At 40.4% G+C, this 25,300-nt stretch overlaps 1 long non-coding RNA gene across 1 annotated transcript in view; it reads right to left on the minus strand.

Annotated features, from left to right (window-relative positions):
* LOC125331661 overlaps positions 1 to 24,861 on the minus strand; it is a 31,110-nt gene extending 6,249 nt beyond the window's left edge. The window contains exon 1 of the long non-coding RNA XR_007206151.1: positions 24,353 to 24,861. This is a non-coding gene — a long non-coding RNA (uncharacterized LOC125331661). The remainder of the gene's footprint in view (positions 1 to 24,352) is intronic.
* Positions 24,862 to 25,300: the final 439 nt, after the last annotated feature.

Raw genomic sequence — 25,300 nt, forward strand, 5'->3', positions numbered from 1 at the left:
CGAAGACCTACTACAAAGACTGTTTCAATGGGCCTGATTTATTTTAGGACCGTAAGAGCTCTAAGGCGGAAACTGTACATCAGCCCTTACAGGCACCTCAGACTGCAGCAATATGTGTCTTGCACAGGAGAGCCAGGAGCATGTTTATTTGGACTGCAGCTGTTTCTCAACAACCACCAGAAAACACAAGGTGAAAGCCCAACATTACAATGAACTTCAGTAAGAAAGCAATCAATTGATGACACTTCTTGCCAAGACCTCTCTCCTCATGACAGCAGAGAGCTTTCTGAATGTGTAGTCAGGATCTTTACAGAAATGGCTTGCATAACATGTCACAGAAGAGATATTTTTGAAACAAAGTTCCCAAATGTGCAGCCTTTCCAGCTGGCATGGAAGGAAAAGTTTCCCCCTAACTCCCACTGAGGAGGTGGGTTCGTGCCACTGCCTAAGGCAGGTATTGGGAAGCCTGGTCTGCCTGACTCGCTGGCAGTGACTAATTTTCAGCAAGCCCCACACATTTCTGAGAAGCTGTGTGATTCCTGAAGGTCCCTGCAGGTGCTCAGGGTAAGCAGCACCTGCCCGTGATCCCCGAGGGAAGAGGAGCGCGGTGCCGGCACACTGCGGCAAGAAGGAGCCAACAGTGACCCTGCACGAGCCCAGCTGAGGAGGAGGGAGCACGGCTCTCCAGCAGGCAGGAATGTAGTCAGGCAGGGCTGGAGCACCGTGTGTTCCAGTAATTTGGGATGACAGGGGAGACATTGCAGGTTATTATATCTAGTGCACATTGGAGCTTTGTTTTGTCTAACTCGAGCGATATTCTGGGGCTCAGTACTCTCGCCCCAAAGTCTGGGAGGAAGTGTGGGGGGAGAAGAAAAGGTAGCAAGGAGGAACAAAACCACTACTATATTCACACTGGCCCAACACAGAGACCAGGCCACATTTGGGACTGATTTAGAAAACTATTTGGCAGCATCTGTGGAAAAACGGAAGATCAAATGATACCTTTCTCTAATCTAGGTGATTTCTGCAAGTTGAATACAAAGCATCCCAATCAGCCAGTGATACCCACTCTACTGCTGAGCTCAGATTGTCTCCATTTGATGTGTATGCATGTGGATGTATACATCCATATCTAATACTTATCAGCTGGGCCTCGAAAAAAGCCCTTATCAGTAGGGCCTCAAAAATTTTACATGGAAATCCTGTTTAGAATAATGTGAACCTGTAGCAATATGGTCATTTTAGTTACTGTTGGAGGCTCAGTAGTGGTAGTGGAGTGAAACCACTCTCCCCCTAAGCACCTGAAAAATAATTGTGTTAAAATAGGGATATCAGCCTTGACACCTGAGTTAGAGGTAAAGCATCACTAAGGTCTTCTGTAGGACTGAGCAGAAGAACATCAAGGAAGAGACAACCCCCTGAGATCATTTCTCCAAGACCATTCCTCCCTCATGTTGTGATGACTTCCAGTAAGCAAATATTCTCAAAGACAATTGTTCTGATATGAAAAGAACAGAGAACAGAGAGGTATTGCTGTCCAATATAGGTCAGAGCTGTAGCCTGTGTGTTTTTATTAGAGCTGAGAGTTTAAGAAAAGAGCCCTGTAATGTGCATGTCCCCCTGGTGAGTTTATGCATGCTCCCACAGCTCTAATAAAAACATACGATGAAGGTAAATTAGGGCAGACGACTGCTTCTGTCAACACTGAGCAAACAGCATCTTTACGGTTTATGTGTGACTTAGAATTCAAGAATGCAGACTTTGTTTTTCATTGATGGGCTTGTTAAAGAAAATTCTTTGATAGTTCCAGAGGAAAAAGAAATTATATAGAAATGTGAAGAGATTAAAGCAAAGAAAGAACCTTGACATCACACAGGAGCTTGTTTGATTAGGTCACTCTATAGACAAGAAATAATTAAAAATAAAGAAGACAGATGGAGGATGTCAGGTGCTTAAACCAGCATCTCGAGTCTACCCATGCTAGTGTTCATGTGAGCCAAGACTGCAGGCTTCACAGATGTCAAATGTGTCTCCTGGCTGAGGGTCTCAGCAGGATGAGGAGAGGCACCAGAGTTTGGTGTGAGCAGAATGGAGCTTGTGCAGGTCTGACAGCAGTGAAGAGCATTTGCTGCTGTTAACAAGCAGAGAAGGAGCTTTGCTGACACCTTTCTGGGGCAGGCAGACAAGCTTGTCTCTAGTCTGGTTCCCTTTTGCTCCTCACCTGCTGCTGATTGCTCAGTCTGCCTGTGCATTAATGAAGTGGTTATTTGCCTTAAGGAGCAACTTGTTGGGTTCCCAGGGGAGCTGCTCCCGCCTGCCTGGTGGCTGCGGTGCCGGTGCCAGCAGCCGGGCAGGTGGTGGCAGATCAAAAAGAAAAACTCCCACTGAGCTTCTGGGGATTTCCTCACTAATATGCTGATACATACATTAGCTGACTGACTGACACTGCCTAAATATTTGTCCTTTACTGCTATGTTTGGCCATGATTTTACAGCAACTTTGGTGGTTTGTGATTTAGCCCACTTTATGTATGAGCTGCTTTGAGTTTTGCTTGCTGCCCATCCGCTAACCACCACTGCAGGATTACAGGGTTGACATCAGGCCATTTCACCTGAGTTTTCTCTTTCTCAGTGAGAAACAAATGACTTTTCACCTCCCACCTAAGTGCTGCAGCCAGTAACAGAACATTAATGGACTTTGACAGAAACTAAGGAAGTCTGCACTCATATTTACCTTGCACAGCACTATATAGTAGTCTAGAAGCAGGAGGGAGTTTTCAGTGTCTGTACATCTCTCCAGAAGGTATTTGCATGTTTGCTAAATTCCTACTGGACAGGGAAGCCTGGAAGTGACACAAATAAGCTACTGTTTCCCAGCCAGCACCAGGTTCAGATACAGCCAGAGATGAGGGCTGCTCCATAAAAGACCAAGTCAGAGCAAGACTGTTGGAGGGAAACAAACCAGAAATATGTGTCTTTTCACTGTAGACACTCAAACACTTGATGCTTAACCAGGACAGGCAGACAGGTACCATGACTGTTCAGGTGGTCCTGGCAATACACATAATTTAAGTATCTTCCCCAATCTCCATTTGTCCTCCTACATAAAAGGAAACAGGAAACAATTGGATCATGCATGGTGTTTAAGTGCAGTGATAAATACAGATGGTTTAGGAATTCAATTATATTTAAGTTCTTCTCTAATAAAGCTAGAACAGCTGGTTGCCAGATCCTCAGAGTGCTTCAGCTTTGTCAGGAGCATCCAGCATATTTTAAAACCATCTCTTGACCCTACAGAGGAGGTCAATGTTTCTCCTGGCAGCCCACTAGTTATTTTTTAAGTGTCTTGATTTTTTTTCTGTGGCGTAATGCAATTTTACTCATTATCACTACAGATGTCAGACCAAGACTAGCAAGATTACAGCAGTAGCTGGAGCATATGGTTGAGTCATATGAATAATAATCATAAATCCTTTTTGACATTGGCCCATTATTACATCCTGATCATGTCCCCTTGGAATCTCTTGTTTGGTGTAATGTTTAAGTCATTATAAGGTATCTCTGGAGGTCTAGATTTATAGAGCTCTCTATTGGAGAAACACAGTATTAACAGTATGTTTATACAAACATAAACACGTGAATACTATATACCAATATATGTACATGTAATGTTTATGGAGACATACAGGAGAAGCAATTAACGATTGGCAGTCACTAAAAGAAATGTTTCTGATGACATCTTAAAATCACAGTGTAAGTCAGAATGACAGAGATGTTGCCTGAACTGGCTGTTAAAAAAGAAAACAAAGTATATGTGTATAAGAGAAGCAGCCTCTTGCAACCCCACCCCAGATGTAACAGGGATACCCTAAAGCTAGACTTTTTGATTAAGAAAGAGCCACTCTTCCCTGAGATACCATCAAATGGCCAGTCCATATACTTGCAGGCTAAATCCAACACAAATGTGTTAAGTGAGCATCATGAGTAGCACCATTGACTTAAACATGTTGGAAATTACTTCACTTTTGGTAAAGTCCATTTCCCAGTCAGGGCAGATTTCTTTTGGCCAATGGCCTCCACCCATCTGTCCCTTCTGTATTTGAAAGCCCCTGGTAGCTGAGCCTGTCTCAGAGATGTTGGGGGTGATGCACAGCTCACATAGGGAGGTGCTCCCTCTTTGCTCTCCTTCCCACTGTCTCTCTTCCTCCCCTCTTTCCCTGCTCTTCTTGCTGTTTTGTTTCTAAGGAAGGGGAATATTTACAGGGAATTCATATTGTTCCAGAACTATTCAGCCTCATTCAACAGTGGGAAAACTTCCCCTCTTTTCACCTAGGTCTCTATGCTGAGTGTACCAGCAGGCAGCTGGAGCACTTGCTTATTTTATGCTGCCCCTCAAACACACATTACACCAAGCTTTTATGCAGACTGGCAGTTTTCTCCATAAGAGACACCAGTGGCTAAACCCCAACTGCCTCCCAGCACAGGCATGTGCTGCCTGTGCTCAGCACCCACCTGCACCCATCCTGCACAGCCCAGGGGGAAGGACTGCACAACGGGCTGGATCTGATGGAGCCTGATGAGATGGTGGCCTTACAAGTGGGAGAGGGAACGTACATCTTGATTTGAAAGGGTTTTAGTTGGAAAGGACCCCATTTTTGTTTCAAGTACATAAGTGATAAACAGCATAAAATGAATCTAAACATGAAAACACAATAAAAGTCAGTCTCCAGGTCTGACCAGCTGTCCTGACCTACAGTCATTAAACACAACAAGGCAAAGACCTGAAACCTTAAAATGATTCAACACATTTCTGTTGAAAAAGCAGTCTTGCCCTTGAATTAAGTGTAGAAGTGTTGTGTGTTTTTTCTTTTCTTTTTTTTGGTAAATGGAATACTTACTGGGAATTGCTTCCCAAGAGTCAGCATGCTCCATTTTTGTTTCTCGCAAATAAGTGAAATATTTAGGCATTTGCCAATTAACAGGGTTTTTGGAAGTGCTTCCTACTTGAAGAAAAGAAGCAGATTGGAATACGTAGAAGTTATCCAAGAGGATACTCTAGACAGATGAACTAGAGATGACATCTGTCTTGTCATCAGTAAAAATGATACAGAGCATATTGCTAAGTTATTCAGCAATTTCCAAAGAATCCTCTTTAACACACAATAAGAAACAGATCTTGGTTGTCTTTTCATGGATGTCAAACTTAAACAAAAACACAGAACACACTTGCAAGCATTGGTGTGAAAGGGGACTTTCAAGTACAGGCCTATTAACTGAAACATTCTGCTATAAGATATCAAAAGACTGCCTATTTGCCACAAACTGCACAAAGTTATACTCATTTTTCTTAGTGGCAGTAAGTGGTTTTAATGCAAGTAATGGAATTTAAAACCAGAAAGTCCTTATTACAATTCAGAGTGCCCTTTGTCCTTTGATAATGAACACCATATTAGTGTCTTGAAGAAAACCCAAAACCTTAAAACAGGATATGTTGTTTCAGCATTTAGAACTAAGTGACCAAAACTTTACTACTGAAAGTTGATTGCTTTTAATTGCATATAGACAAAAATCTAAAACCAAGTTCCAAACTCTCAGTTATGCCAGCAGTAATGATAGATAAATATATAATATATATATATATATAATAAATTAGAAAAATATGCATTTGTAAAAAAAAATCATGTGTGGTATTTGGTAGAAAACTATTATATTTGCTGCATTAAAAAAAGATAATAGGGAAAGGAAAGGAGGGAAAGGTAAGGCCAGGCAAAGCAAGGGAGTGTAATACCTGAAATGCATCCAAGGGGCTGCTGGACCAACTGTGTTCCAATTTTAACTACTCTCAACATAAAACTTGGTTAAAAAATGAAAGCAAAATCTTAAAATTAAAAAAAAAATTCAGCTACAAATGGTGTTCAGGGAAATTCCATTTTTGGCATGGGTAAAATTGATTATCATAGTAAAATAGGGCAGCATTTATTTATACAGCATGTGTTGTATTCAATAAAACCTAAAAAGCTTTTGTGCTTAAAAAGTAACATGAAGGTTCAAAGCATATTTCCCAAGTAAACAAGCTCTGTGATACAGAAAACAGGTTAAGGGTAACAAATTTTCCTTGCCACAAAATAAGTGGATAAAGAATACTCCTTAGATCAGAAAATTATAATTAAATATAATTAAATTATATCTCTATTTGCAATCTATTTAGACCAGATGTGCCTGATCCTTCTCTCTCGCTGCCCTTTTCTTAATTTTTGGTTTCTGGCAGGTCAGTAGACGTCCCTGGTGTACAAAACTACTGATGCCTGGCACAACACAAAGCAACCGTGGTCACTCGCTGGCCTTGGCATGGAAGGAAATGTGCTGCACGAGCATCAAAGGGAAAAGAAAGACATGAACCTGCATTCCACAAGTCTCCTCAGAAGCCTTTGCACCACTTTTAAGGCATCCACAAAAGATAATGAAGTGGAGAAGGCTTTGGACTGAGAAGAAGACCAAAGATTTCAGAGTGGTTGTGACCCACCAACTTCTCTGGCCAAACTCTGTTGAGTTCAGGACCCTCCTGAACCTCTTGTCATTGCTCTGCTCTGGACCATACAGACACACCCATCACTGTGGGGTTTCTTCTGCTGATGTAAAGTGTGTATGTAAGGTGTGGTTTAAGATACACCCACTCTGAATGAAGGGAAATAAAATGTTTTTAATCAGCTGAGTCCTTCTTCTCATTAGTTAAAAATGAACAGACCATACTTACTGTATGATCAGTTTGCTATTACTGACAACACAAACCAGTGAGGAGCCAAACTGGCTCATAACAGCAAAAACATTGTTAAATTATCAGTTAAAGATTGAGAACACCTTGTACAAACATAGAATAAAAATGCTGGGGAAACATATTTTTTGCCCACAGAATTTTGATTTTGCATAAAATTTGAAAAATGCTGTGGCTTATTGCAGATCAGAATGAGTTAGTATTTGTTACAAATCTGGTATTTTGAATTCTAAGCATAATAAAAGAGGAAACTGTGAATACTGATTAGCTTAAGAAACGGAAAATGTGAATAGTGACCAACTTAAACTGGTTTCAGATGAAAAGTCTGAGGTAGAATTATTCATGAAAGTATATTCTCCTTTATTTTGTCTACTTCACTTATAAATCAGGCAAGTAAAAGGCTATTCAGTCCATCTATTTCCAGATTATTGCAGTGCTGCATCATCTCACCAAATAGGAGGACTTCCCTTTATTCTTTACAGCTCTCCTGATGGAATTCATCCCCAAAGCTTCCCTGGCCCAAAAAGCTGTCTACCAAAGGCTGCCAGAGGTGCACAGAAGGTTTGGAATGAAGCCAAACCCCACCATAGCACACAAAGCTGCCTTGCAGGGAGGGTTGCCACAGTCCTTGCCACTGTTTTCTAAAGGACTAAAGTTGCTAAGGAGAAACAGAGTGATTTTGGGAACAAAATTCCATTTAATTGTGGTGAAATCTCATTTGAATGCTTCCTGGATCATATTTAAGTTTCCCATCAGCAATACCCTGCTGTGGAGGATGACAGAGTTACAGGGAATAAATGTCACAGCTCCCTCAGGTTATCTGTGTGACACTGGAATGAAGTCAAAGGAGGCTGCTGAGGCAGAAACACACCCACAGACACCGGGAAAAAAAAGTCTGGCCCGGGAAGTGGAAGCTCACCTGTGGCTTGGTCAGGTTATTCCATCAAAGAGCACGAACTTTGTGCCAGAGATGGATTGGATCCTTGCTCATTTCCAGCTCCAAGGGAGGAGAGCAGTGACAGAGGTGCAATCAAAGGCAGGGATACAATGGAAGTTCAGGCAGGAGGGCAGCTCTCCCTAGTCAAGGGTGACGCTGGGGACACCTGCCTGCCCCACAGGGTCAGTGTCCAAGCAGGAGAAAGGACTCCTTTCCCTGGAATGCTGTGCCCCTGCAGGCAGATACTGCTATGGTTCGAGTACATTCTCTTCAAGTCACTGCAACCAGCTGCTGGCATGGCTGTCAGAGGAAATAGTGCTTGGAGGTGAACCTTGTGCATAGGAGTGAATAGTAAATTATGGGTGGGAAAAAAATGGAGATGCGAGGAGGGAGCAGGGAGCCAAGTTATTACATCAGCTGTAACCCCAGCAATGAGGAGAGAATTGGATGCAGCTTGCCATTAATGACCAAAGCTCTTATGTATTTAACAAAGTGATACTTAGTGGAAGATAACATTCTTCTACCAGCATCTGGATGGCTGAAAATAATGTGCAAATCTCTGAAGATTTACAATTAAGAGATAAAGCAAAGTTTATGGATGTCTATGAATTAAAGAGTGTCTTTGATTCTCCTCACAATATGATGCCATCTTCCCTTGATGAGATTTTTAAGTGCTTGTATAATTTTCAGTATTATTCTTAATGGAGGATGTGTACAAGCTCTCTGAAAAGATTATAGTCTGTATAAGGAATAACAATAACAATAATAGTGCCTGCAGGAACTAATATTTCTTTATAAGCAGTTGAAATATTTATTGCAAATCAGCTCTATATGGCTTTACAGTAACTTGAAAGACAAGCCAGCTCTGCACAGACACAAGTAAGGGTAGGAGACAGCTTTCTTGTCATCAGCAAAATGATATACAGCAAACTATTGGATAACTCAACTAGAAATGCTCTGAGATCACCTTTACAAAACATGAAACAGAACCCTGAGTCTTTCTTTGATGTTAAGGTTTTACAGAGCAACAATAATGTGCTCTGGATGAAGAGGGACATCTCTTTGATAAAATATATGATATTCAGTTCTATATACCTTTCCAGCCTTGGAACACTGCATTCTCTTTACAAGACTATTTTTTTTTTAGTGCTATAGACACTTCAGAAGAGGAAAAATGTGATGCATAATAAAGTTGTGACACACAGAAGGGTAGTAAAAGACTAGTCCATATTTCCTGGCCCCAGCCAACTGACAGGGTTAAAAAGGTTAATACCCTGACACAGGACACCAGCGGCTACTGTTATATGGGGAAATCTTTTATTTTTTTATGTTACTTGTCATAAGAAAAGGGAGAGCATATCTTAAAGCCCTTTAACTCAAGCCAAACATCTTCAAACAAACAACTTAAAAAAATTCAGATCGAATGGAATTTTTATTTATTTTCCTATGTAGTTTAAAGCCCAGTGCTGGTTGAAAATAATCTTCTAAAGCAACTATAAGATATTCTTGTATGTTTTACATGATAGTAATATGCTATAGTGCTGACTTTCTTTTAATGAAATTTTAGCTGGTGGATTTGTTTTTATGCACATGATTGCTTGCATAGTCACTTTTCTCCTTTTAAATTAAAAAAAGTTGAATTAATTAAAAAAATTCTAAAAATGTCCAGATTGAAATTTAAAATATGGAATAAAAATAAATATTTATATTTATGATCCTAACTTCAATGAGATTTAGGTGCATAAATAATTTCAAAAATCTTGAAGGGACTTGCATTTATGTATTCATGAATAGTCAAAATTATTTACCCAGAAAATAGCTTTATAACTTCTCTTTTTTCAACATTATATAATATTAACTTTGTATAAACTTTGAAAGGTCCTAGTTAGTGTGATCTGCTCTTTGTATGGAATATTCAGTGAAATTTTCACTGGAAGTTAAGAGCATTTGGCTTCAGAGACGCTGCATTTACAAAGATTTCTTTTCAAAGAAATTCCAGCCATTGGTCTGGTAATGATACAGTCTTTATCTCCAAAAAACAGACTAAGAATATTTATGCTTGAGGAAAAGACCTGCCTGTGTAAAAGAATGTTCAGTTTTTCTGTATTCACATTTATAGGATCTTTTGCAAGACACACTGGAATATTTTATTGGAGCTGTAAATAGAGCCATCAGAGCTGAGCTTGCTTAACCTGCCCTCACTGTAGAAACATTATTTATTATTATACCTGTCCAAAGAATTCAAGAAAGGGCTTTTTAAAATGTTGTTGGATTGCTTTCATCTGGAGTTTTTGTTTGCATTTGTTTTGTTTTTAATCAGTCTTAAAGCATCTGCACTATCTGAAGGAAAGCATTTATGTTTTGACAGTATTTTACAAAAGGCATTTTAAACTTCTAATTCAGGTGCCTGTTTACAAGGGAAAACCTTTTCTCTCATATGCTAAGGTGATGTGGATTTCTAATGTGTGTTGCACATCTTTAGTTGCAAACCTTCATATTGTACAGAGACCCTTGTTGTGTGAGTAACAACACGTTGTGCCATACATAAATCTGGGATGATGCCTGCCAGGGTGCTCTGCAGCTCCCTGTGTATCCTCTAACCCTGACAGATCATGACAAGGAGAGTAATTTATCACTCATGAGATACATTGCCTCATTCCCCAATAATAAAACAATAATTGCCAATCATTATTTCATCCTCATTCATGTTTTCATAAGGAACTGGGAGAAAAATCTCTAAGGAGTAGAATTATGAAGAATCAGACCCAAAACTGCAAAGATTTTCAAAGAACATTGTCCTGGTGGAAGACAAAATAAGGACTGGTGAACTCCCAGCCTTCCCCCGGGGCAGGAGGCTCGGGGGAGCTGTGTGGCAGCAGGGTGGGAGTGGGGGTGAGGGCGAGGGTCGATGCCTGCCCAGAGCAGGACCTTCAGGCCAGACCCAGCAGGATGAGCTGTTCCCAGAGCTGGGCTGGCCCGGAGGGCAGGGGAGCCCTGTTTGCACAACACTTTATCTCAGTTAAGAAATCTGCCAAATCCAAGATCTCAGGGTCCATGGCAAAGATAATCCTTAGACCAAATAAGCAACCACGGCTAATTGAGATTTGACAATGCAGCGTTATTCACTTCAAGTATAAATTATAAACATCATCTATTTATTCTGACTTGTACCTTCAGCATAGTTCAAAATATTGAGATCCTGGGAGCAGCTTCTGTGTGACTGAGCTAACTAGAGTACAGTCCTTGTTAATGGTGCGGAAACCAACCTGAACAAAAATCAAGAAATGCTTAAGCTGACACTCCAGCCAAGCCAAATATTTTCAGCCATACGTAGCTACATTGCTGCCCTGATTCTTTTTTTTTTTTTGTTCCATGCTATGTCTTTCTGTATCTGCAGGTCCCCCAGCTCTCAGGCCAGTCCCTGTTTTATGAGTGGAGGTGAAACAGCAGGTTAGGTAGGAAGGTGTTTATCTGTTGTGCTCTCTGCCAGACACTTGGTTTCTTTTCCTGCTGCTGTTAATATTTGGTTCATCTTTGCCTGCTTCTCTTCAATCTAATTTTAAAGTCACAGCATAAATCTGAGGTTGGATGGTTTCAGTATGGAAAAGTACAGAATTAATTTTTTTGAAGTTCATTTTTGATGATAGTCATTGAAGAAAAATGTATTTCAAATAACAGGCTGTTTTTATCAAATACAATTTTGGTTGTTTTTACTAGATGAAAGGAATGTAAAGTACACAAAGTACATTTTCTTAAATAAAAGCAGCAGTAAATTCTAACAAACACTAGATTGAGCAACAGCTACTCACTGTCTTCTTCAGTACCATAAGCTCATGGGGATCTTATTTCCCAGGTCAATACATTTTGCTTCTCTTGGGCCTGAGAGACCCTATTATCTAAAATTGCTGGGGATGAGACAAGAAACGGTGCTTCTGCAGCCTTGCAAGCATCATCCTGATTTGTGTGGAGAGGAGGACAACAAACCTCTCTTCTGAAGACAGATTTTGGGTGTTTTATCCACCTGATTTTGTCCAGTCTCTTTAAATCTAAATGATCAAAAGAGAGAACTAGGGAAATGTGGAGGGGAACACTCCAGGCCTGGCAGGAAGGCCAAAGCTTCTGCATTAGTAGAAGTGGATTGTAAAAGTAGAAAACTATAAAAAGGGTTTAAAAGCCAGCTGTCCCTGCTTGCTGGAGTTTGGCACAGAAAAGCCAGGAGTAGTAGAGAGAGATCTTTTAAAAACTATTTTTCATTTGATATCAGTTAAAAATAGTCCCTGTAAATTTTATAGTAAATTTCATTCAGATGAAAATCCCTAGCTCGTTACCAGTACCTTTGGAATTAGTCAATGTCACAGCAAATTAGGAAGGGAAGGTGAGATGGAGACTTACCCCATGCAGCTTGTGGGAGCAGGACTGGCACGAGGAGTTCCATGCTTTGGAAACTAAGGAGCCAAGTCCAGAAACTGAATTTTTACTATGTCAAAGTGATCCTGTGTGTATGTATTTAAGAGTCAGGGAAGCCAAAGCAAGCAAATTGAAGAGTTAATGCAGAGGCAGACTTAAAGCAAGCAGCAATGTACCATTACAGCTATCCAGGCTCCCTGCAGATTATTGCCACACAGAGAAATTATGCCTTGTGGTTTCCTGACATGTTCTTTTAGTGCATGATTGGGCTCCAAATGACTCTGGCCACATGATGTCAAAAGCAAACCTTCTAAAATGCACTGTGACCTGCAAAAGGCTCTTGGTCCCCAAGGAACCCACCAGCCTCGTGCATACCTGGTGCACATGGGGAAACAGCAGCCCTTACACGATCTGCAGATGCGGAGGCTCCCTCAGGTTTCCATCGCATATTATCCCTCTGCAGGTTTCCTCTTCTTGAAAGTCCTGAGCCCTCGTGCAGCTGCTGTGAGCCCAGCTCATCCTGCCTGTGGTGGAGGAGAAAGATTGCACGGGGCAGTGACATGAGCTTCCTCTCCTCCTGCTCCCAGTACTCCTGGTATGCTTAGCAACACACTAAACTGTTATATAATGGAGCAGGGAAGAATATTTTTACACTTTTTACCTCACCAGAAGGGCTTCATGTTGGTCTTTCTTGTTTTATGAACTACTTGCAATAAAGAGTTGTGGGAGACACAATGTCAGTGTAGTGCAGGAAGAGCCCTCACCTTGCCAGCAGGGAGAACTGAGCCTCTCCTAAGGCTGCTGGCAGGTGTGGCCAGGTCCCTCCTTCCAGATACTCATTCCAGAGCACCTGGGGAATGTCCTTGCCAGTCTCCCCTCCCCAGTGTGCCCATTGAGACATCCCAGCTCCCGGCCACTGCTGGGAGAAGAGAAGGCACTCTGAAATTAATGAATTTGAGTTGCAATATTTTCCTCTTCCTTTCTGTAATACATTTTTCCCTTAGGGGGATATTTTGATCACACTTGTATTCAGGGAACATGAGAATGTAGTGCAGAAAAAGTAGAAAAGTACAGAGGCTGGGGCACCCTTGGCTGTTTCTGGCAGTGGTACTGCTCCATTCCCTCAACAGGTTCCCTGCATAAGGCCCTTGGTACTGACTGTGCTCTCTGGGGATAGAACTTCTTAAAGCAAGATTCTGGTATTTACCCATGTGCCAGTACTGAGGCCATTGTGCAAATCCACTGCTCAGAAAAAAAAGGAAGAAAAAACCCCAAACATTTGGTTTCAGAGCTTCACAGATTCCCCAAGGCTCCGTGTTTAACTTGAAGGATTCTAAATTCTCAGTTTTTTTATGGATCTTTAATAAAAGTGCAAATTACCCCTGAAAGTGGCAGATACTTCAGTGCTCAGAATGGTATCTGCAGCCAGGGCCATTCTGCCTGGGAGGAGAGGAGGAACCTGGACAAGCCTTGCTGTGGTACAAAGTGAGAAAGAAGGACAAAGAAAGAAAATGCATAAACATATTATCTCTAATTTTCTGGGGTCGTTATAAGAAATCTCATATAAAAATATAGAAAAAAATAGACATTCAATTATTATTTTATATGTATATACACATATACAATGTTACTAAATTATTACATTAAATTATTCTGGATTAGGTATTTGTGTACTTCACTTGTTACTGTCCAGTTAAATGAGAAGAAAATTACTTCTGCAGAATTAATATGTAAAATAAAATTTTATGGTTTCACTTGTATTAATGTTACTACAGAAACTAACCAAAGCCAAAGGCTCCAGACACAACACTCATGTAACTGCTACAATAGTGGAAAAGAAATGTCATCCTAGAATGCTGTTATTTGCCTTGCCAGCTGTAAGCCCTGGATTTTTTGGGCTGGTATTATTCAAATGTGTTATTTCTTTTTAATTATCATGCCAAGAATAATGTTTTTTCCCTGCTAGAACACACTCTTGCCCAGGGAAGGAAGAATTCTTTTTTACATGTATATTTACTTTTTCACGCACAGTGAAGACATTTAAGCTCAGCAAAATTCCTAGGAAAGTGTTTCAGAGGACATGCATTTTGAAATCTAGTTTGCTTTGTGGTTTTTACTGTGGAGGGACACACATCAGTGAAAGAATAAAGCATGTTGTAAAGGCACTACCTGAAAAATACAAATAGATGGTTCAAAACACAGCCCCATACCAGCTTCTGTGAAGAAAATTAACTCTACCCCAGCCCAAACCAGCACATAAACAAAATTCATGGGAAGTTTAAAGAGGATTAAATGAAAATTCCTCTGTAGAAATGAAGCTTGCCTATATCAGGACTTAAAAACCATAAAAACTAGACCTTGGCTAGTTATTCCTGACTGATGTTTCAAATGACAGTCACAGCCCCCCTGGTTAACAAACTCTTTTCAATTTAACTTCAGCACTTTTTACAAAAGCATTTACTTAAAAATCCCCTCTTAGCTCAATGAAAGTATAACCCACCTCAGGGACTGTTGAAAAGCTACTGGCAATGGGCAATATTTCACACACTTGTGTGTGATAATTACTGTCCACTTGACCCCCATGTTATCAATCCCTTCCCAGACTAGAGAGCACCTAATTCAGATACTGTATCCAAAATAACCAGCTGTGGAATTGCAGTGCAAATATTTTGCCTAGAACATATTTACAGTCTTTTTTCTTTTTATCCCTATGCCCAATATTATTAATTAATATTAATAATTTCTAAATCTCTTTTGTGAAAATTTCAAGAAAGTACCTGGTTGCAAACACCAAAATAAACCAGCAGAATTACTCAAATCCTTTCTCATGGACTATTCACCTTGCTTTACTCAAAGAGTATTCTGGGAGAAAAGTGGACTTTGGACAAAGTAATCCTTACTGGAGACTGGAGAGTAATCCCTGCAGGAGAGATGGCCTGGGAGAAACAGGAGTAGGTGCCATGGGTGACCTGCAGTGCCAGTTGCAGGAAACCTTTGGAGAAGTGTCCCTAGTCCCTCCCTGTGCCTGTGGGTACCACTTGCTGCAGGTGATGCAGCAGCATCCCCAGGAGCAGCAGTAGGACAACAGCAGCCAGGGAGCCAAGAGCAACATTCCAGGCCCTGCCTGAGGCAGCTCCAGCAGTGCTGGCTTAGCTGGCCCTGGGGGAGCCACTCCCCAGGTGATTTCCATGGCTCCTGCTGCTCCCTGCAGTGCACACGAGTGATGTTAACTCGTCCCCAGCATGCTGGGCTATGCCTGGCTACCTGAATGCTCCTGTTTCCTTCTCCAAAGCCTCTTTCTGTCATATGTCCTCCCCCTCTTTGAGCTATTCTCATTTTAGAACTTAGAATAAGATAAAGTTTTAAGTAATCTTGTTTGTTTTTTCTTTGGTTTTTTTCAGGCTCAGTCAGGAAACTCTGAAGTGGGTAGGAGTTGAGCATTTTTGATTCTAATAAAATCTGAAAGCAGCACATCTTCCAGAGTACCCATAAAAGTAAGCAGGAATTAGAAAGTTTTTGGAATTCTTTAAAGATTTAAATTCTTTGAAATTCTTTTCATAACCTTACACATTTCAGCAGTGACCCAAAAGAACTAGAAAAAACAAGTGGCAACATAATACTACAATGTAAGATAAGAACATGGATTAATAGCAGGAAACTACGGGCTGTTCCATCTGAGATTGTGTGGGGAAGTCTTTGGAACTATTTTAAGTGACTCCAGCTTTTTTATTTATGGGAAGTACTCGAATGTTGACATAGAAAGCAAGTCTTGCAAATTCTCAAACACAGAATCTACAAGAACAGTAAATAAAGAAAAATGTTGGGAGATTAGGATCAATAACAAATCCCTGAAACTTTTGATCTTTAACATAAAATTACTAATGGATGAGAAAGTGACTTTTGGTTTCCATAATAATAGTCAGCTCTTTGGATCAAATAGATGCACAAAAGAAAAACCAGAGCCCTGTTTCTAGCCTGTGAGAAGCAACAATAAAACTCTACAGACTGCAAAGGAGAAGAAATGAACGCCTTGAAGTAGACAACTGCAGAAAAGCAAAAGCCTTTCAGACAATGAAAAAAATCCATAATTTGACTCATTGCTGTCAAACTGCAGAGAATTGAGAGAAATGGGAAGTGACAATATTGCCTGCAGAAAAATCACAAGTGTTCTAATGGGGCTTAAGTAGTAAGAACAGAGTCACTTCCTAAACTGCCAAAAAGATATTCAATATAAACAATTCAATCACTCACACAATAATTCAGTCAATCCATGCTGCAATTTTAAAACTTAACAGTGAATTAAAAGGCTGTTACACTGTGGAGCAGAGAGTTTATGTCAATCACATGGATAGTTATTTGCACCTTCCTTAGCTCATTGTTCAAAGCAATATTTTTTCCCAAGAAAATAATCCTTAATTGCTTTCTGCCTTTGTTCATGGTATCTCTGTTACCAAAACCAGCATGGACTCCTGGATTTTTAAAGCTAAAAAGAGCCATTACAACACAGACCGTATTTTTCATACAGTGGTTCATGCCTCTGGAACTGCATTTTGCAGATTCAACCTAAACTTATCTTTTAGAAATTCATCCAAATTTGAACTCACAGTGGTAGAAAACCTACCACATCCCTTGTCAGTCTGTTTCAAATGCCAGTTGTTACAGTTCCATGCTCATGATCGCTATATTTGCAAAGACTATTTATAAGTAATAATAAAAAAATCTCTTGTTATATCCTTGGATCCAAGAGTAAGGCCTGTTTATTGGCAACAAGAGCACCTCTCCCTATTAGCATGCTAAACTTGAGGTTACAGGTCTGAGAAACTTCTTCACAGAGATAAATGAACACCTGAGAAAACACAGGCTTGTCAAAAAATGAAGGAGCATGGCTCTACTATGTGGCCCTGTGCCAACAATATGAAAAAACAACTCCCAGCACCTGCACGTGCATGTACAGGTTTTGATTTTAGCAGATAAGTGAGGGTGCATGCCACCTATTAAAGTGCTGGAGAAAAGCTTTGATCCCATTGACATCTTCTATATGTGTGTGCTTGTGTGTATAGGTGTACCTATTATATATATTGAAAGGTATTTTAATTATTCATGTAGGAGCCTTTTTCTTAGATGCCATTTTGTTTCCTCCAGGTTTCTGTGTTTATCACTCAGTGATACCTGGGATGACTGAGAGGTTGAGCAAGAGGGAAGGCCCATGTTTTGTAATTTTATATGCTTTATTGAGCAAAGCACCTGGAATGAAATACTGGCTCTGTCAAAATCAGTGCCAAAACTTCCACCCATCTCAGCAGGGCCAGAATTTCAGGCCCAAGTCAAAAGGTTGTCTTAAGTGCTGAAAGGTAAACATCTGCTTAAGCAGGAAAGAAAGTTCCCTCATTGTTGGCTCAGATGCACAGACAAGACAAGGCAAGACACAGCAGATGAGGCTAAAAGCAGGGTGAAGGTTGACTTGTCACTCCTCAAAACATGACTGTCATGAGCAGTGTCCAAGGCCTGAGTATGTGGTTATATTGGAATCCTTCAGAAATTGATTTTGAAATACGGAGATTTATGTTAATTGAAAATGTTAATAGAGCTGAAGGTCTCCAGTGCCTCCAGAAGACACTTGACCTCTCCTGCTCCTGACCATCTGCAGCCTGGCCCTTGGCTGTGTCACAGAGCTGTGCTGGACCTCGCCCCAGAGGCTCTCAGGGGACTGATTCCTCCTGCACTGTGGCATATTAAGCAGATACTTTTTCTATTTTACCTTCCTTTCTGTGCTAAGAAGATTGGGGGAAGGGAGAAGGTTCAATTTCTGCCAGCCTTTATAAACCCAGTCTCTTGTGGCTCAAAGCTCGATTGCACCATTTGGTGGCTGGAGTGCTGCTCTCTGCTGATCCCCATCCCCCAGGAACCAGCTGAGCTCATTCCTTCACTGTCCCCCAGAAACCAGCTGAACTCATTCCTTCAGAGGACTGTGCCCTCTAAGTCACTGTGCCCTCTACGTCCTTTTCTTGCCTCCTCTTCCTGCCAGTTCCTGCCTGGAGCCCGCTTAGAAGCAGGAACAGAGTCATTTACCTGGGAACAGCTCAGCCAAATGCCCAAGCCAGCAGTAGGGCATGACAAAACTGAAACTTAAAAATTGCTCTGAGGCAATCTGCTTTATTTCCCTGTTAGTGAGGCATCAGTCTATTACACTAAATTTCTAAAAGCTTCCATAATTTCATTTTTAAATGTCTCAAGCAGGAAGGCTTCCACAAGACTTTTTCACACTCTCAGATCTTATTCCTTGTTCCAGAAGTGCTAATGCAGTTGCTCAGTGTCAAATAATCTGCCAGAACAGCAGAAAAACAGAATTCCTTGCCAGGGAAGACTTAACACAGAGTAAGAAGGTGAAATATTTTCTTCTTAGGGGTGTGACCTTCTTTTTAATTTCCTGTAGTTAATTGCAGGTATTACCACACTGTATCCACAAGTAGATACAGAAAAGGCAAGAAAGAGTCAGCTTTTGCAGCATATCCTATTGCTTCAGGTACTTAGGCTCTGATTCAGCCAGAGAAGCAAGGAAGCATATGCTTCTCTTTGTAAATTTAGTCCTCCATGTCCAGTAAACTCCCAGTTGTTAGAATGGGAAGGAACCATTGGATGGTCTCTAATCTACTCCCTTTGATCTGAACAGGCAGCAGTGATGCTCCTTTACCTCATTCTTGCCTCTTGAGATGTGTTTTGCCCAGATACTCCAGTGCATAGCACACAGGTACTTTGGGAAAGGGGACATGGCATTCTTGGTGGCTGGCCTTCTCCCTGTCCTGGGCCCAATGGATGCCCAGTGGTGCTGCTTCAAAAGACAAATTCTACAGAGGCATTGGACAGTGGAGGGAAATGAAGATAACCAACTTCAAAAAGTAGCACAAAGGCTCAACTCAGCAACAGAAAATAGATACACAATTTATCCTTCCAGATTCTCGGCTATTTTCAAGTTCTTCTTCAAGCTAGAGATTTCTTCCCTTTCCCTTGCTGCACAGTGCCTTCTCACCAGGCATCTCTAGCAAAGTTGCATTTCTAGGAGGAAGGGTAAAATTGCATGGATGCATATAAATTCCTTGCAATACTGAAGCAATGCCTTTGGAGAAGGACACAATTAAAGCACACTTATCAACCTCGATTTCAGAAAGACTTGGTGCAGTATTTTGTCAGGGAATAGAGATGATAAACTGCTAAATTGTTATTCATTATGTACACAGTCCTTCTAATCTAATTTACCTGTTAGCAGTGGTTACAAACATGTATCTTTAGAGCTGGAAGAAAGATTCATGGTCATAAAAACATTTAAGTCGAATGAACTTCCTTTTGACCTGATTAAACTAGTCAAAATATCCAGATTACCTTCAATAGATTCCAATCTGATTAAAAATCAGAATTGAGGAACAGCAGGAATTTTATTTCCAGGGTCACACTTTCACCACCTTTAAATGGGCTCTCTGTACCTCTGTAGCTCTGAGTTCCAAGAAGGACTCTATCATCTGAAAGTGGTTAGAACTCCTGTTCTGTTCCAGTCGGAGGCTGGCTTTCCCTACATGAAAGGACCATATAGGTCCCATACCTATTGAATGTATTTGTGTATAATTGGAGCAAAATGGTGCATTTCAGAGTTGGGATGTTAGACTTGAAATATCTCAGTACATAATTCCCTGCTTTTGTTTTTCTGAACTAGTGTCTTTTTAAAACCAGAAATTCAAGGTACATGGAAACCAAAGGAACAAATCCTTTTGCCTCTTCCTCCATTTAAAGATTCTTCCTTTTCCAATGCTCTTCAATCATTTCTTTCTACAGTTTCTTTAACTATCACTTAAAAGAATTGATTTTGCCACTCTTAAAGGACATTTCTTATAATCTGTTCAGTATGTTTATTTACCTTTGGATGAAATACAGTAGTTTCCTCTTAAGTTTCCACTCCTAATTTCCTAGGATATGCATTATGTCATCTCAGTTTTGTGTTCTTGATGGTGGGAAAATTTTGTCTAGGTAAATTTTATTAGTCTTCTGCATGAGGAAAAGCATCAATTTGATAACAAAAATATCTCCTTTCCCTAGTGAGAATAACCTTATTTTCCTCAGCCACTGCTAATTACATAAATCTTTCTGTTTTGCAGGTGCCAAGGGTTTTAGCATTTGATACAGAGATTTAGATCTCATCACAAAGTCATGTGGAAATCTTGGGTTTGTAGATAGCAGCAAGAACATCAAAACTCAATTAAGCAGCACACAATTTTTTGGCAACAACCAGTAACTTGTGCTCCTAAACCAGAATTACTAACTTTCATGGTCTTGAATTTCATGGAAATATCACAAAGAGATTCTTGAGGTAAACCAAATTAAGCTGTGATTGTATTGTACTTCTAAAAGCAACAAATTAATTGGCAACAGGGGTTACTGGGTTTATTGCCTCTCTGTGGCTTCCAGATTAAATTTGTGCAGTCAAGAAGATTCACAGCAAGCTTCCAAAGTTTGTTGCACTTTTTCTCTGTGAGTTTAAGGTTCTAGGTTTAAAACGATTCTAATCATTACCAAGAGATATAAATCTAAGAAAATTAACAAATGTACCAAAGGAAAAAGGACAGTTCCTTGATCCATATTTGCAGTAAGAAAAGCACAATTCAGCATCCCTTTGAGAAAGACGAATCAGGAGAAAGAGAACTTGAAGAACTGAAGAGAGAAATGCAGGATGAATTTTTCAACTGTGGAAGGATTTGTATTTCTCTTCCACTGGCTGACTGAGAAGAGAGTATAGATGCTACATTTGGCATCCTTTACCATCAACAATTATGATGTTTGCTTCAGTGTTCTGGCTATGTTCAAGTATCCCTTGCATGGAGGGATGCATTCTCCTTCATGTTGCTGCCTGTTTTGAGCTTCCCCTCCCCCCTCCCAAAGACATGTGCTCCGAGTTCCTTTGTTCCAAGCGCGGGCAAAGCCAAATGTAACTCAGACTCTTCAGCAGTGTCTGATTGGCCGCTCACCCCGGGTCCGCCCCCAGTCATCCCCTTTCCCCTTCTCCGAATAAAAGATGGTTGAGGGGAGGCAAACGCCCTCTCTCAGCTCAGCTACCTTCCTGTAAACACCTCTGGTCGTCTGTCTCATTTGAAGGCTTCTAACTGCAGGGAACTGAGCGAGCAGGGAGCTATATTTCTCCCTCTTTGCTTCTTCTGATGGTATTTGCTCTGCAGCTGATTCAGGTACCGATTTTAGAGCTACTAAAGTGCTAGATCGCCCTTGCTACCTCTCAAGGCTGCTCGAGGCTTTCTAAGGCATTGAAATACAAGTGCTAGCCGGTATAAAGCTGAAAAGATACCTTCCACACCTTCACTCCTTACAAAGCTCATAGGATATGAGCTGGTGCAAAAGCTGTGTAGCTGCATTAACCTGGCACTGATCCCAGGCTCATCAACCCTGCTGTTTGCACTTCCCAAGTGGGTTAAATTTATGCTAATATGCTGCAGAAAGACACTGCTAGCAGAAGTATTTGCTGATGCAGCTTCAGAAATGACCACTGGCTGTTGAAGATTGACGACGTGCTCACAAGTATTTCCAACAGCACTTGCAGAGGAAATGCCATGCTTGTGCAGCCCTCCAAGAAGGATGGACTGTGTAACCTCTGTGTCATGGATGTGCAAGATTTAACTATGACCAAACTGAGAATTTGTGTGCATATTTATTTTAATTATATTTTATCAGATCAGCTGTCCAGTCAGTTAATGGCACAGCAATGTTTCTGATATAACTTCATCTGCTCTGTCTGGGATAACAGCAACAAGAAGAGTTAAGAGACTGGAGGATGTCGCAGCTATGAACATGTCCTTATTCACTGACTGTACAAAACTGGTCTGTTCTTGGATTCACTCTGTATCTAGCCTGGAGCTGAATTCTTTCTGGAGATCACTACTATGTAATCATCATTTTCTGATGTGGGATTCACTCACTATTGACATATTCCTTTGTCTTTTATAGGTACACATGTATTACCATGTATATTTTATCTACCATGGGTATTGGTTTCATCTACCATCATACCATCCACAAACTAAAGTCAGCTGATTTATTGTCTCTTTCCTAACTTGCTTTGACTATGGTTAAGGGAATGTCACTTGTCTGAATATATCCTTGCTTTTCCAAGGCTCCCCATTATATTTGTTAAATGCCCTTGTTTGCAATGTCCATGTGCTCTCAGATGGGCTTTAAAGCAGAATAGACACAGCCACTTTGCAGGCTGTATGTATTTTCCCCAAGTTAAACAACAGTGAGTGTAGAATTACAATTCTTTTAAAGCTTTTGTGGTGTACAAATATTGCACTGGGGGAACACAAAACTCCCCATTCACATTTATTACCATCTCTGTGTCATTTCTCACTTACCAGGGCACTTCTTGGTGCATTTTGACGAGCTCTGTGGATTTAAGCAATTTTAAAAATTCATTCATCTGCAAAGCAGCAGTTTATCTCCTATTTTCATTCTCTTAATTTGAATTTTCATTAATCTCTCTCATTTTTCTGGGTTAATGCTTATATTCAGAGGCACAAATACCAGGGTTTGCTTGATGAGTTAAATAGTCTCACTGCATGACAGATTTGTTTGATGAAAGTCACCTTCCTTCCTGCCCATGCAATACTTTTCCATATTCAGGAAGCATTTTTAAGAGGAGACAGCATTGAGGTAATTCTGCCTCTGCTTAAATCCCGTGACACCCATATCCGAAATTTAATACATGTAGAGCTGAAAATAAGAGCTCTTTAAAACCCTTGGAGTTAGGAATTACACACAGGCAGCATTTAGCTTTTTCACTGAAATTTTGTCCTCCTAGCAGATGCAGCAAAACAATTCTCTGTACTGTGAGCAATGAAGTGAGTGATACAGCACTGCAAGTATGTGCCACACTTTTTTATCCTTTTTTTCTTTTGGTGAGAAAACAGACAGTAACTCTGACACGTGAATAGAAAGCTTTAATTTTGACCTGTACAGACAATAGTCTGCCAGAGAGTTGGGATACAAATATCAAGAAAGAATGAAAAAAGACAGATACACATGAAATTCTGGCTCCGTTGAAGCGGATGGGACTTTTGCCATTGATTTGAATGGAGCCAGGATTCCATTGCAAAAGCATTGTTCAGCTGTAAAAGTTGTCACTGTTAGGTCTGTACACTCTCATGCATTCAGCCCCAAATTATTGATGAAAAGATTTGTAATTTTTCATATGGCTCAAATATTTTTTTTAACAGCTGACCCTTTCTGTTAAACATAACCTTTTTCTCCAAGACATGTATTGAATACTTTTGTTGATTTTAATATGACTTCTAGCAACTTTCCCACATTCCAGAAAAACCTACTTGAGCTATTTTCTTCCACTCAATTCCTCTTCTTGTTCTTCACATTTTTGTTAAAAATCCCTGTGAACATAACTGAGGCTGACTCAAAATTATACAGAACCTGGTTGAACTGTGGCACTTTCTGGATTCCTGATAGCAGCAATGCTTTATCATCCTCTTTTGTTCTTGGCAATATATGTAGATAAACTACTTATCTACTGCTCTTATCTTTATTATGCCAAACACTCTGGTTACAAACATGGGGGTGGATGTTAGGGGAACTTTTATGTGGCTGTTTAATTGAGGAATCTTCTTGCTTGCTATCTATATGGTCAGTGCATCTGTCTACCCTCATGCCTGACTTTTGGAGAGGTAACGACGTGATTCAAAGAGGAAAAAGAAAAGAAAGTAGAGGGCAAATATTTTTTATTATGCTTAATAAAAATATTCAATGATGTAACTAGCAATAATGTAACATCATGTGACTGACACAAACCATTATAACAAGTTCACAGAAGAAAATACTGTTGTGTTGTTTAGGACTGTATATTATCTGCTAAAAAATTAAGTATATCACCCAAACCAAGGAAAAATCACCTTATTCAAAATAGTAGACATACAAGCAGAATATTAGTAGGGTGGCAGTGAAGAGAGCTTAGCCCTGGGTAGAAGCTCCAAGTTAGAGTGCCCTTGTCTTCAACAGCCACTGCTCTCCCTGCAGGATGGGGTCTTGGGAGAGCTTCCCTTTAGGGCCTGGCAAGGAAAACTCTCTTCCACAGCAAGATTTATATGAAAGTGTTACTGATTTGCCCCACTCTGCCACCGAGCCAGACACAGCAGCCAAGCAGCAACATGAAATGAGGAAGAAAAGAAATGTCTTTGGTACCTGTTTCCTGAAGGCAGGATGAGAATTGTGGCTTTTATAGCTGCAGCAACCAGCACTGAGCCGCAGCCAGGCTCTGTCTGATGCACCAAAGGGAGCTCTGTGAATGTTCCACCCCAGCACCTTCAACCAAACCCAACAGCAGCACTCAGCTTCTGGCCCTAGCTGAATTTCTAAGATTTGTGCTGTGTTTTTCTGGACTTTGACACCAGGGCAGTGGTGGGAAGCAGCTTTTTACAGATGTCAGACAGCTGCTGGGACCCATTTACTGCAGTGGGTGAGGAGAAAGAGTCAGCGGCTCCTTCTCCCACTTCTCTGGCATCTGAGGGGCTGCAGTGACTGATCAGCCCAATGTTGGAAGTTGAAGGTGGTTTTGCCAGTGAGACAACCAAAGGGAAACCTTTGGAAATAATCCTCCTAGGTATTTCTAGGAGAAACCTATCCTGAGAACAAGTCATGTGAGTTTAATAAACACATCTTTAAATATAGTTAACACTTTCACTGAAAATCTTCCAGTGATCCTGGTCCCTGATGGAACTCTCATTGTGGGTACACCTACAGCTGTCAGATTTGACATATGAAATCAAGTTAATGTGCTTCAAATTAAATTTGAGGAGAAAGAGCATAAAAATTAAATACAATTGGTTTAGAATAAAATGGATACTTTGTAATTCTTGACCCTTTTATTTATAGTAAATATTAGTCTTGCTTTGGAGTAATTTTTTATTTTGAATGTCTGTAATTAATGACATGGTTCATTAGTTGCAGGGAAGCTAATGCAGCTCTGCTATACAGTAGTTCACATAACTGTGGGAGGTAACCCATTCCACATGCTTTCAAATTGTAATTTCAAAATATTTTCCTAATAGTTCTCGAATAGAAATATTTCCAATATTTCTAAGTGTAAATCGAACTCTGCCTATATCCAAGGAACATTAACAGAATATAGCT

The sequence above is a fragment of the Corvus hawaiiensis genome, chromosome 11, assembly GCF_020740725.1.
Source record: "Corvus hawaiiensis isolate bCorHaw1 chromosome 11, bCorHaw1.pri.cur, whole genome shotgun sequence".
Lineage (NCBI taxonomy): Eukaryota > Metazoa > Chordata > Aves > Passeriformes > Corvidae > Corvus > Corvus hawaiiensis.